Below are 13788 nucleotides of genomic sequence, written 5' to 3'. Positions count from 1 at the left end.
GACCCCTTTCTGTGTTTGCAAACATTGCCACACGGGGGCGATGCATGCAAGTGCTCAATGCCAGCAAAAAAAGTAGCAATTTACATGTTGCTTATGAGTGTATTTCACACTATTTCATAATTGGATTTTAAGGCTTGTGTGAATGTCCTGCTTAATTTAATGTTTGTGTCATCATTGCAAATCAACTGCATTATACTTAAAAAAAACACTTCAACCAGTAAAATGGCTCTTTGGCTAGCGTTTGCTACAGCGTATGTCAATGAGCGTCAGCATTCTAGCTAGCAACTGTTATTTTTGCAAAGATCCCAACCAAATATAATCTTAGCGACTGTTCAAGCAATAACTAAAACATCATTGTAAGCGTATGAGAACCCCCAAAAAGTATTTTGTTAGAAGTAAAAACACGTAAATCTATGTTGAATGGGAACAGATGGAGATGGCTTTCTGACTGCCGCCAAAAGTCACGTGCATCTGTGCTTGATGTCAGTGTGTCTTGTAGTGAAAAAGGGCCTATAGGAGATTGTGGGAAAGAGACAAGAAAAAGAGGAGAGAGATAGACAGAAATGGAGAGGAAGGTAGGGATTGAGTGAGACAGATAGAGAGAAATACAGATACATATCGGAGAGATCTATAGTATGTCAAACGCTGCTGGTCAGGTGATAAACTGACAGAACCCAGAACCCTTCTTTCCACAAACACCTGACTAGAACCCCACATGTCAGGGTTCACCCTCTTCCCCTGTCATAACATTTACATTCCATTACATAGGAGTTGCGTTGCAACACACACATGCACACACTATCAGGCTGAAAAGTAATGTGAAAGTGTATAGGTTTGCAGGACTCTGTCAGCCACTTTCATTGGGGTTTCTCCATGTACATTTTTGTGGGTGTTTTGTCTTCCAATAAAACGCTTGTTGAGCAAATTAAGAAATGCTAAGTAAATCCTCAAATCTGTAGAATCATGCAACCCAGATACAGTGCCTTCAGAAAGTATTTGCAATTTAAAATGTGTTAATTTGAGATTTTGTTTCACTGATCTACACACAATACCTCATAATGTCAAAGTGGAGTTTTGTTAGTAGAACATTTTAGAAATGAATAGCAAATGTAAAGCTGAAATGTCTTGAGTCAATAAGTATTCAACCCCTTTGGTATGGCAAGCCTAAATAAGTTCACTAGTAATTTAACAAATCGCATAATAAGTTGCATAGACTCATTACGTTTTCTATAATAATGGTTAACATGATTTTTGAATGACTAACCCATCTCTGTACCCCACTACAATTATCTGTAAGGTCCCTCAATCAAGTAGTGAATTTCAAGCACAGATTTAACCACAAAGAACAGGCAAGTTTTTCAATGCCTCACAAAGAAAGGCACTGGTTGCTAGATGTGTAAAAATAAAAATAAAGTAGATGATGAATATCCCTTTGAGCATGGTGAATTATGAATTAGGCTTTGGATGGTGTATCAATAAACCCAGTCACTACGAAGATACAGGCGTCCTTCCTAACTCAGTTTCCGGAGAGGAAGAAAACTGCTCAGGGATTTCACCATAAGACCAATGGTGTGATATGAGAAAAATGAGGATGGATCAAAACCACCGTAGTTAATTCACAATACTAACCTAATTGACAGAGTGAAAAGACGGAAGCCTGTACAGAATAAAAATATTCCAAAGCATGCATCCTGTTTGCAACAAAGCACTTAACTAATACTGCAAAAAATGTGGCAAAGAAATTTACTTTTTGTCCTGAATACAAAGCGTTATATTTGGGGTAAATTCAACGAGCACCACTCTTCATATTTTCAAGCATGGTGGTGGCTGCATCATGTTATGGGTAAACTTGTCATCGGCAATGACTTGGGAGTTTAAGATAAAAAGTAACAGAATAAAGCTATACTGAACAAAAATATAAATGCAACATGCAACCATTTTAAAGATATTACTGAGTTACAGTTCATAGAAGAAATCAGTCAATTGAAAGAAATTCATTAGACCCTAATCTATGGATTTCACATGACTGGGCAAGGGCTGGCATAGGCCCATCCCATGCCCATGGGTGGGCATGGGATGGCATAGGCCCATCAACTTGGGAGCCAGGCCCAGCCAATAAAAATGAGTTTTTCCTCACGAACGAGCTTTATTACAGACAGAAATACTCCTCAGCTTTTTGATATGCCACGCCTGTCAGGTTGATGTATTTTCTTGGCAAAGAAGAAATGCTCACTAACAGTGATGTAAACAAATTTGTGCACAAAATTTGAGAGAAATAAGCTTTTTGTGTGTATGGAAAATGTCTGGGATCTTTTATTTCAACTCATAAAACATGGGACCATAACTTTACATGTTGCGTTAATATTTGTGTTCAGTATATACACACAGGCAAAATCCTAGAGGAAAACCTGGTTCAGTGTGCTTTCCAACAGACACTGGGAGACGAATTCACCTTTCAGCAGGATAATAACCTTAGGCTGGCCAAATCTACATTGGAGTTGCTTTCCAAGATGACATTGAATGTTCCTGAGTGGTCTAGTTACAGTTTTGACTTAAATCGGCATGAAAATCTATGGCAGGACTTGAAAATGGCTGTCTAGCAATGGTCAACAATCAAGTTGACCGAGCTTGAAGGATTTTAAAAGGAATAATGGGCAAATATTGTACAATCCAGGTGTGCAAAGCACTTAGAGACTTACCCCAAAAGACTCACAGCTCTAATCGCTGCCAAAGGTGCTTCTACAAAGTATTGACTCAGGGCTGAGAACACTCATGGAAATGTGCAAAAATGTCTAAAAACATGTTTTCACTTTGTCATTATGGGGTATTGTGTGTAGATGGGACAAGAAAAAAAAGATTTAATCAAATTTCAATTCAGGCTGTAACACAACAAAATGTGGAGTAAGTCAAGGGCTATGAATACTTTCTGAAGACACTGTATAAAACGACAGCCTAAACTCCTTTAGTAGTCTCAGTTTGCTGTTTTGCTTGTTATCTTGTAAAAGACAAAGCTGCTTGTTTTGGGGGGGCCAGGGTAAAAGCCAGGGTAAAGAATGATTATCCACGGACACTGCAACTTTAGATATAGACTCAAGGTTTATTTAGAGCAACCACACAACTTCAGGGGACAAATAAATGATTCAATCCTATGAACAAAGAGCTGGAACCTGAAAAGGCATCAAACTCTTAACTCGAGCTAACCCCTGCTCTTTACACCCCAGAGCCCCAGCATCCGGTATCAAAATAAAAGTCCTCCGATTACGGTCCCACACTATCACAGTACTGCTATGGTTTATTACAGCTTGTGTCTATGTCTATGTTTGTGTGTCTGTGCGTGTGAGAACACAGACTTCTTCTCACACTGTCTTCATTGATATACAGTAGACGTTGTCAATTCTAATCGGTCAGCTGGCAGTAGAGTTTGGCTTCTAACCTTGGTCTCAAGCTCTATTTGAACTCAGCACTACAGATAACCTAGGAACAGAGATTGGTCTCAAGGTTGAAAGTACTGCTTAACTGCCAACCCAATGCAACTTTGTAATGTCAGTGTTTAAACCTTGTGATTCACTCACAGAGGAGTTGTCATGGGTTATTTTCTGGGCAGACTCGGTACCTTGCAAGGATCACGTAGATCTCTGTGGTCAAGCATTCTTTCACAATGACGAGAGACAGGCCATCGTCTGAGAGGGCAGGGAGGTTCACACTCTGTGAAAGAGAGAGAGAGACGGAGAGGGAGAGGTATGAGTGAGATGGTAACTCTGGTCAACTGAGATTAAATGGTTACATACACACACATACAGTAGCTCAGTGTAACTCACTTTATCCGGCTTGAAGATTACTACAGGTTTTGATTTGAAGTGCCACTGACATGCGTTCAACAACTTTGTTACAGTGGATAGTTGAAGAAAGTGTAACAAGTATAGCGCATGCACACACACACACACACACACACACACACACACACACACACACACACACACACACACACACACACACACACACACACACACACACACACACACACACACATCAAGACTCATGGTGTCAGATCTCATTTGCCTGAATCTTACTGACAGGAAGCAGGCTATGACTATCATAATAAACACTCATGGGTGGGTGATGGATATATGGCCTGCTTTAAGCCTTAAGTAAAACATAATTTAACTGCTGTAATCACACATAAATCTCTGGACTCTAGTGTGGAAACAAATGTGAGAGACCTAGAGGCTCAAAGGCCCTGGAAAATCAGCAGCTGCGCTTTTCTCACTTGTGGGAAAACTAAAGTATGGTTTAATGTATTGGGGAACTCCAGAATCAATAGCGCTGTGAAGTCATTAGGTCTCATGTGATTGGGAAACACCCTTGCATTTCTCTCCGAATGTCCGAAAGCTACAGTTCCATACTGTCACATATCTCATGTGTCTGGCTATGTTCACTAACTACTGTAACACCCTCTGGATACCATACAGTACCACACCCTCTTACACACCAGCCAAGCTTCTGGGAGAGTGCACTGGTTCTCTTTTGATTACCATGGAGGTAACTCACTAGATCATAGTTGCCTCAGATTCCTGCAGGACAGTAAGATGATTGACTGTAATGTGTGGGTGGTGTCAATTTAGACGTCCTGTCTCGTCCGCTTCATTACATTTAAAACCCATGGAGTCGGCCATATTGAAGTTTGCATTACATGGAAGTATGGGGTCATTCGAGTCTGGTGTCATAATTGAACGTAAGTGTTGCCAACTTAGGTCTATTACATTACACACCATAGGCCAGGTTGGGAGAAAATGGGTGAGAAGGTTCATGCTAGCAGCCCTGGGGAATAATATTCTTGACATGTACTGTAACCAATACACTTAACACTTTTAAGATAGACTAGGAGTGACATTCAAAGTAATTGCCATTTCATTATTAATGGATAAACAGTAGTGTGTGTGTGTGTGTTAAAAAGCAGCTGTTAGGCATTAATAAGTGGGGTCATTTTAACCTCAGTCATAGAGATGAAATAGAGAAGTATGGAGAAGGGCTCAGCTGGTCTGTGAGTTCATTCACTCCACAGGCATCAGCAGCGACAGAGGAGCGTGACTCCGCACCATGCCTCACATTCTCAGTTCTCTTTCACTCTTGCTCACACATACACACACACACACACACACACTCATATGCATGCACATACACACACTTGCACGTGCAGACACACACGCTCTCTCACTCTGTCTGTGCTTCAGACCTTACCTCAAAGTGACACAGCATTCTCTATTCTAAAACCACACTGGCTAGACACCCAGTCAGTTCCTAAACCCTCCCCTGAACCCGCGATCTCCAAACCTGGGTGAAGAAGAATACGTGCCGTCTCACACATAGTATCTCTCCTCAAGCAACCTCTTCACCCACTGAAAATGGAAAAGATGACCCGAATAATTATAGGCAATGCTATTACTACCCTGCCACACAAGATTATAATTGAACACAGATCAATTATAATCATTATGCAATGTGTTTTTGGATTAGCTGGGTTTGACGTTGTAAATAGAGGATATGATAAATATCTATCCAGATTTTATTTCATGTCACATGAACCTCTGGCATGACTGATGAGAAATGATTTATTTCCTTTTCTGTTTAAACACTTAAAATACTTGGAATGTACGTGCTTCAACATCATATTGTTCAAATGATGTCAGGAAACATGTTGTCATGTTGTCGTTGGCAATATACCAAATTGATGTAACAGTTCAACAATCCAACTACAAATGACTTACCCAAGGACAAGCACCATTGATTGACACGTTCAAAGCAGTGGAGGCTCCTCAGAGGAGGAAGGGGAGGACCATCCTCCTCAGTGAATTTCATAAAAATAAAAATAGTGAAACCTTAAAAAAGTTATTCTTTTTAGATAAAACTATACGTCAGCAAATAATTTATTAAAACACACTGTTTTGCAATGAAGGTCTACAGTAGCCTCAGCAGCACTCTGCAGGGTAGCACCATGGTGTACCTGGAGGACATCTAGCTTCTGTCCTCCTCTTGGTACATTGACTTCAATTCAAAACTTAGGAGGATAATGGTTCTCACCCACTTCCACAGACTTCCACTTTAATTATGGCAACTTCCGGACCTATCAGAGCTCTTGCAGCATGAACTGACATGTTGTCCACCCAGTCAAAATATCAGAGAATTAATCTAGTACTGAAAGCACAAGCTACAGCTAGCTAGCATTGCAGTGCATTAAATGTGGTGAGTAGTTGACTCAAAGAGAAAGAAAGACAATAGTTGAACAGTTTTTAACAAATGCATTTCTTCCAAAATGAAGGATAAGCAAGAGAGAGAGGGAGAGAGAGTGCCAGAGATAGTTATATTTGGTTGTATTTTTTTAAACATTCACTTAATGTTAGCTAGAGAATGCAGCTTGCTAGTTTAGCCTACTCAAACACCCGGCTCAAACAGAGAGAGATGCTATGTTAGCTAGCTGACTATGGCTATCCAACACTGGAACTCTTCCAAGTCAAGGTAAGCTTTTGGTTTTATTAATTTATTGCCACCAGGTCCCACCGATGTATCTGCTCGTCGAACATCTCATTCCAAAATCATGGGCATTAATATGGAGTTGGTCCCCCCTTTGCTGCTATAACAGCCTCTACTCTTCTAGGAAGGATTTCCACTAGATGTTGGAACATTGCTGCAGGGACTTGCCTCCATTCAGCCACAAGAGCATTACATCACTGATGTTGGCCGATTAGGTGTTCCAATTCATCCCAAAGATGTTCGATGGGGTTGAGGTCATGACTCTGTGCAGTCCAGTCAAGTTCTTCCATACCAATCTCAACAAACCATTTCTATATAAACCTTGCTTTGTGCACGGGGGCATTGTCATGCTGAAACAGGAAAGTGCCTTCCCAAACTGTTGCCACAAAGTTGGAAGCACAGAATCGTCTAGAATGTCATTGTATGCTGTAGCATTAAGATTTCCCTTTACTGGAATTAAGGGGCCGAGCCTGAACCATGAAAAACAGCCCTAGACCATTATTCCTCCTCCACCAAACTTTACAGTTGGCACTATGCTTTGGGGCAGGTAGCGTTATCCTGGCATTTTTAACAACGCACACCTTTTAATTGAAATGCATTCCAGGTGACTACCTATTGAGAGAATGCCAAGAGTGTGTAAAGCTGTCATCAAGGAGAATGTTGGCTACTTTGAAGAATCTCAAATATAGAATACACTTTTTTTGGTTGGTAGATAAAAGTAAGAGTTGTCAAAAATATATGTAGTAAAGAGAAGTACATACAGACCTCAGAACTCATTACACTAACTCTACATTACACCACATGGTAAAGTCCAAACCAGCTTACTTAGGGGGAAGGTCCTTCTTCACAGCATCTGTAACATGTTGCTCAATGAATGCCTTCCCTCACATTGTTGTGTGTGGAGAATTGACAGATATCCATTTACTAGTGATTACAATGGTTGATAACATCACCCTCTTTTGGTTACTAAAAGTACTACAAGTATTGTCTTCAAGGCAGGATCCCATCTTCATCTTTCACAACATACAGTACCAGCAAAAGTTTGGACACAACTACTCATTCAAGGATTTTTCTTTATTTTGACTATTTTCTACATTGTAGAATAATAGTGAAGACATCAAAACTATGAAATAACACATATGGAATCATGTAGTAACCAAAAAAGTGTTAAACAAATCAAAATATATTTTGTATTTGAGATTCTTCAAAGTAGCCACCCTTTGCCTTGATGACAGCTTTGCACACTCTTGGCAGTCTCTCAATTAGCTTCACCCTGAATGCTTTTCCAACAGTTTTGAAGGAGTTTCAACATATGCTGAGCATTTGTTGGCTGCTTTTCCTTTACTCTGAGGTCCAACTCATCCCAAACCATCTCAATTGGGTTGAGGTCAGGTGATTGTAGAGGCCAGGTCATCTGATGCAACACTCCATCACTCTCATTATTGGTCAAATAACTCTTACACAGCCTGGAGGTGTGTTGGGTCATTGTCCTGTTGAAAAACAAATGATAGTCCCACTAAGCACAAACCAGATGGGATGGCGTATTGCTGCAGAATGCTGTGGTAGCCAAGCTGGTTAAGTGTGCCTTGAATTCTAAATAAATCACTGACAGTGTCACCAGCAAAGCACCCACATACCTCCTCCTCCATGCTTCACGGTGGGAACCACACAAGTGGAGATCATCCGTTCACTTACTCTACTTCTCACAAAGACACAGCGTTTGGAACCAAAAATCTCAAATTTGGACTCATCAGACCAAAGGAAAAATGTCCACAGGTCTAATGTCCATTGCTCGTGTTTCTTGGCCCAAGCAAGTCTCTTATTATTATTGGTGTCCTTTAGTAGTGGTTTCTTTGCAGAATTCGACCATGAAGGCCTGATTCACGCAGTGTCCTCTGAACAGTTGATGTTAAGATGTGCCTGTTACTTGAACTCTGTCAAGCATTTATTTGGGCTGCAATTTCTGAGGCTGGTAACTCTAATGAACAAATCCTCTGCAGCAGAGGCAACTCTGGGTCTTCCTGGTTTCATCACAGCGCTTGATGGTTTTTGCGACTGTTCTGAATTGACTGACCTTCATGTCTTAAAGTAATGATGGACTGTTGTTTTTATTTGCTTATTTGAGCTGTTCTTGCCATAATATGGACATGGTCTTTTACCAAATAGGGCTATCTTCTGTATACCACCCCTACCTTGTCACAACACAAAAGGAAATAAATTCCACAAATGTACTTTTAACAAGGCACGCCTTTTAATTGAAATGCATTCCAGGTGACTACCTGATGAAGCTGGTTGAGAGAATGCCAAGAGTGTGCAAAGCTGTCATCAAGGCAAAGGGTGGTTACTTTGAAGAATCTCAAATATTTTTTGGTTACTACATGATTCCATGTGTTATTTCATAGTTTTTATGTGTTCACTATTATTGTACAATGTAGAAAATAGTAAAAAATTAAGAAAATCCCTGGAATGAGTAGGTGTGTCCAAACTTTTGACTGGTACTGTACGTTATACCAACATTTTGATCCAACTATACAGAAAACAAAGGTTTGATTTGATATCTTGAATTAATCAATTGTCCGTATAGGGACATTTATCAGAAGAACGTATTGCAAAACATAAATATTTTAATAGATCTCAAACAAAAATAGGGTTGGTATCAAAAGTGGTTAAACAATAACAGTTCAAAGACTATATGAAAAACAGTGGTCACGGTGCGAGTATGGTCTCTAGCGCCACCTGGCAGAATAAGACGGTCTCTCCTCCCTGTCCCTGGCCTGTCTGTCTCACCAGTGGTGTGCTTCTCTGTGTGTGCAGAGGGAATCCAATCTCTATTTTCAATGTTATGACTGTCCGTTCCTCCAGCACGTACCTGCCAGGTAGGTGGCACCAGCCTGCCCAATGCAGCACTCCGGTCCTGTCTATGGAATGAAAGCCCGGTGCTGAAGCAGGTCTGGGTTTGAGGTCTGAGATCAGGTTTCTGTTGTCACTCTGTGGCCCGAACACTGTGGTCTGGAAGGCAGGCCAGGGCCTGGGAGAAGACAGGTGGTTCTGTCAGGGGTTTTTGTTTTGGTTCTTGGCTGGTTCCTGATCTGAATCTGGTTCTGGCTGTGTGTGGAGGGTCTTGTTGGATGGGGCTGACAGGGAACTGTTTACGGAGGGGTCCAGAGTGGTGTGTGTGGTGCCCCTGTACCAGGCCAGGTGGGAGTGGAGGGGTACGGCTGTGTTGGGTCTAGTCCCACTGCTTAGTCTCCTAGTGGAGAGGTGGGAGAGGGGTCTGGACCTGGGGACACAAGGGATCAAAGGTCACCTGGATTCTGTGTTTAAAACCCTAAAAGGACAAAGTTCAACTCTGTTAGTTTAAGATTCTTTACTTGAGGTCCTGGGACACAACAAGCAACTCCAGTCTAGACCCCATTTTTTGCAGTTTGCTGTAGTTTATGTTCAATGAGTAGAGTGTTTATCATTTGGCAAGCGATTGCATCGGTCAGATATTCCCTTACCAACCCAGTTGCTGTTTGAGGTGTGGCTTAACTTTCAATCCTGCACTGGGTCTTACTGTTGTAAGTCTCTGTCAGTGTGTGATCAGACCCCAGGAAGCACATGTACAGGTCCAGAGCTCTCTGCAGCAGTTCAACAGCCTCTCTACTCTTTGTATTACTGGGGTCCTGACACAGAAGCCTGCCCCCATTGGGATATTTAAATAGACACAATCGCAAGTCCACAGCACAGAACAAAAAACACACAATCACATGGATCCAAAAACACACAGCAAAGGCAGACACAGATGGACAAACAACCTAGTACTGATTTTATCCTGTGGATTAATGCTGAAGGACAAATAACATTTATAATTAAAGTGTGAAAGGGGGTGGTAGCACTCCTAATTAGAAGCTGAGATAATGATCAAGTTTTTCTGTTTAGTTTCTTGTGGGCTTTTTACAATTTTTTCTCCCCAATTGGTAGTTACAGTCTTGTCCCATCGCTGCAACTCCCGTACGGACTCGGGAGAGGCGAAGGTCGAGAGCCATGCGTCCTCTGAAACACGACCCTGCCAAGCCACACTGCTACTTGACACACTGCTCGCTTAACCCAAAAGCCAGCCGCATCAATGTGTCGTAAGTAACACCGTACACCTGGCGCCCAGCCCACCACAGGAGTCGCTAGAGCACGAAGGGACAAGGACATTTGTTGTGATGCCTCAAGCACTGCAGAGCCTTAGACCGCTGCGCCACTGGGGAGCCCGTTATTTTGGAAGATACCTGTATATCACAGGAGGCTGCTGAGGGGAGGATGGCTCATAATAATGGCTGGAATGGAGTGAATAGAATGGTATCAAACACATGAAAACCATGTGTTTGCTGTGTTCGATACCATTCCATTTTTTTCTGTTCCAGCCATTACTATGACCTGTCCTCCCTAAGTAAGGTGCCACTAGCCACCTGTGCTGTATATACTGGGAACTATTGAGGCGAGATGGAGGGAGGAAGAGAATGCATAGACTAAATAACAGGACAAAATTATGTCCTCAATTTGAATGGATTGCTATTAGTGGGGTTATGGTAAAGAAGGAGTTAGAAGAACCAGAAGCAGAAGCAGAGGAGAGGAGAGGAGAGGTAGGAGGACAGGACATCCGTCTCACCCTGCTGTGTCAGCACTGGTGTCGGCCCAGACGTCTGCCAGGCATTCCTCCACCTCCACCACTAGAGGGTGTTCTCTACCATACCAGCGCCTCCTGGTCTTCAAGGCAACCTGGAGGTGCTTCAGCACCATGCGAGTCATGCAGGCTATGTCGAACACAGAAGTCACCATGTTCATTTAAGATTGTCTAGGTTGAGTAATAGCATATGTCATTCACATGGGTTTCACATCTTACTGATGGGAAGCAGGCTATGACTACTATAACAAGCAATCATGGGTGGGGGATAGATATGGCCTGCTTTAAGCCTTTAGTAAAACATCATTTAACTCCTGTAATCACACTTAAATCCCTGGACTGTTGTGAGGAAAGAAATGTGGGAGACCTAGAGGCTCAAAGCCCTGGTAAATCAGCAGCAGTCATTTTCTATGTAGTAGCAAAATGGTTTACTGTTTTTTGGGGAACTACGGAATCAATGGTGGTGTGGCAACTTCGACATTAGGTCTCATGTGATTGGGAAACACACTTGCATCTCTCTCTGAATGTATGAAAGCTACAGTTCCATGATGCCACATACCTCGTATGTCTGGCCATGTTCACTACCCAGCTGGCACATAATGTTCTGAGAACCATATGCTTTTTACAGCTTGGTGAGAGTATGGTTGTCCTATGGTTATTTTGCATATAACCTTCCCACCTTCCTACACACAATACCCCATAATGTCAAAGTGGAATTCTGTTTTTCAAATTTTGGACAAATTCATAAAAAATGAAAAGCTGAAATGTCTTCAGTCAATAAGTATTCAACCCCTTTGTTATGGCAAAGCTAAATAAGTTCATGAGTAAAAATGTGCTTAACAAGTAAAATAATAAGTTGCATAGACTCACTCTGTGTGAAATAATAGTGTTTAACATGATTTTTGAATGACTACCTCATCTCTGTACCCCACAGATGCAAATATATGTACGTCCCTCAGTCGAGCAGTGAATTTCTAACACACATTCAACCACAAGGACCAGGAGGGTTTACCAATGCCTTCGCAAAGAAGGGAACCTATTGGTAGATTGGAAGAAAAAGAGCAGACATTGAATGTCTTGAGTCAATAAGTATTCAACACCTTTGTTATCCCATTGAGCATGGTGAAGTTATTAATTACACTTTGGATGGTGTGTCAATACACCCAGTAACTACACGATACATGCGTCTTTCCTAACTCAGTTGCTGGAGAGGAAGGAAATTGCTCAGGGATTTCACCACGAGACCAATGGTTACTTTAAAACAGTTTCAACATTGTAGTTACTCTACAATACTAACCTAACTGACAGAGTGAAAAGAAGGAAGCCTGTACAGAATAAAAAATATTCCAAAACATGCATACTGTTTGCAACAAGACACTAAAGTAATACTGAAAATAATGTGGCAAAGCAATTCACTTTTTGTCCGGTATACAAAGTGTTATGTTTGGGGCAAATCCAATACAACATATTACTGAGTACCACTTCATATTTTCAAGCATAGTGATGGCTGCATCATGTTATGGGTATACTTGTAATCAGGATAAAAAAGAAACGTAATGGAGCTAAGCACAAGCAAAGTCCTAGAGGAAAACCTGGTTAAGTCTGCTTTCCACCAGATACTGGGAGATTAATTAACCTTTCAGCAGGACAATAACCTAAAACACAAGACCAAATCTACACTGGAGTTGCTTACCAAGAGGACAGTGAATGTTCCTAAGTCGTCGAGTTACAGTTTTGACTTAAATGTACTTGAATTTCTATGGCAAGACCTGAAAATGGTTGTCTAGCAATGATCAATAACCAGTTTGACAGAACTAGTGCTAGCTGGGTAAGTACTGTAACACTCTCTGGGCCATGTTCACTAACTACTGTAACATCCTCTGGGTAGCAGGGAGGTAACTTACTAGACTAGATCATAGTTGACTCAGATTCCTGCAGGACAGAAAGATGATTGACTGTAATGTATGGGTGTTACGTTCCCCAGTTTCTGTGTTGTTGTGGGTTGTATGTATGTGTATGTATTTCAGGAAATGGTTTCCTGGATTCCCCCAAGGAGCTGATAGGTCGGCCCCATTGCAGATTGGAGCTGACCCCGTTAACCTAAGCTAGCATTGTTATTCAAAATCTTATTGAAACATGTTCTCAGAACGTTAATTCATTATCTTCAAATAACCTAGAATTTACATTCTCTGAACATGAATATAACCTCACCAGGAAAACAATCATGGAACCACAGTAAACCGTTCTAAGAACCTCCCTGCAAACTAAAAATTAAGTTCCCAGAACTGCCGAAATGTTCACTTCTGTTTCGAAGAACGTTTAAAAAAAGCATTCCTCTTTACTAGTCAGGTAACTTACTAGACTAGATCATAGTTGCCTCAGATTCCTGCAGGACAGAAAGATGATTGACTGTAATGTGTGGGTGGTGTCAATTTTGACGTACAGTGTCGGCCACATTGAAGTTTCCAATATTTTAAAACACATAGGCTCGTCCACATTGAAGTTGTCATTATATGTAAGTATGGGGTCATTGGAATCTGGTGTCATATTTTAACTTAAAGGAAAAATACACTCAAATACGATATTTTGGAATTTTTGTCATTAGT

Source organism: Salmo salar, chromosome ssa17 (assembly GCF_905237065.1).
Source record: "Salmo salar chromosome ssa17, Ssal_v3.1, whole genome shotgun sequence".
Lineage (NCBI taxonomy): Eukaryota > Metazoa > Chordata > Actinopteri > Salmoniformes > Salmonidae > Salmo > Salmo salar.
Note: the sequence above shows the minus strand (reverse complement) of the source record.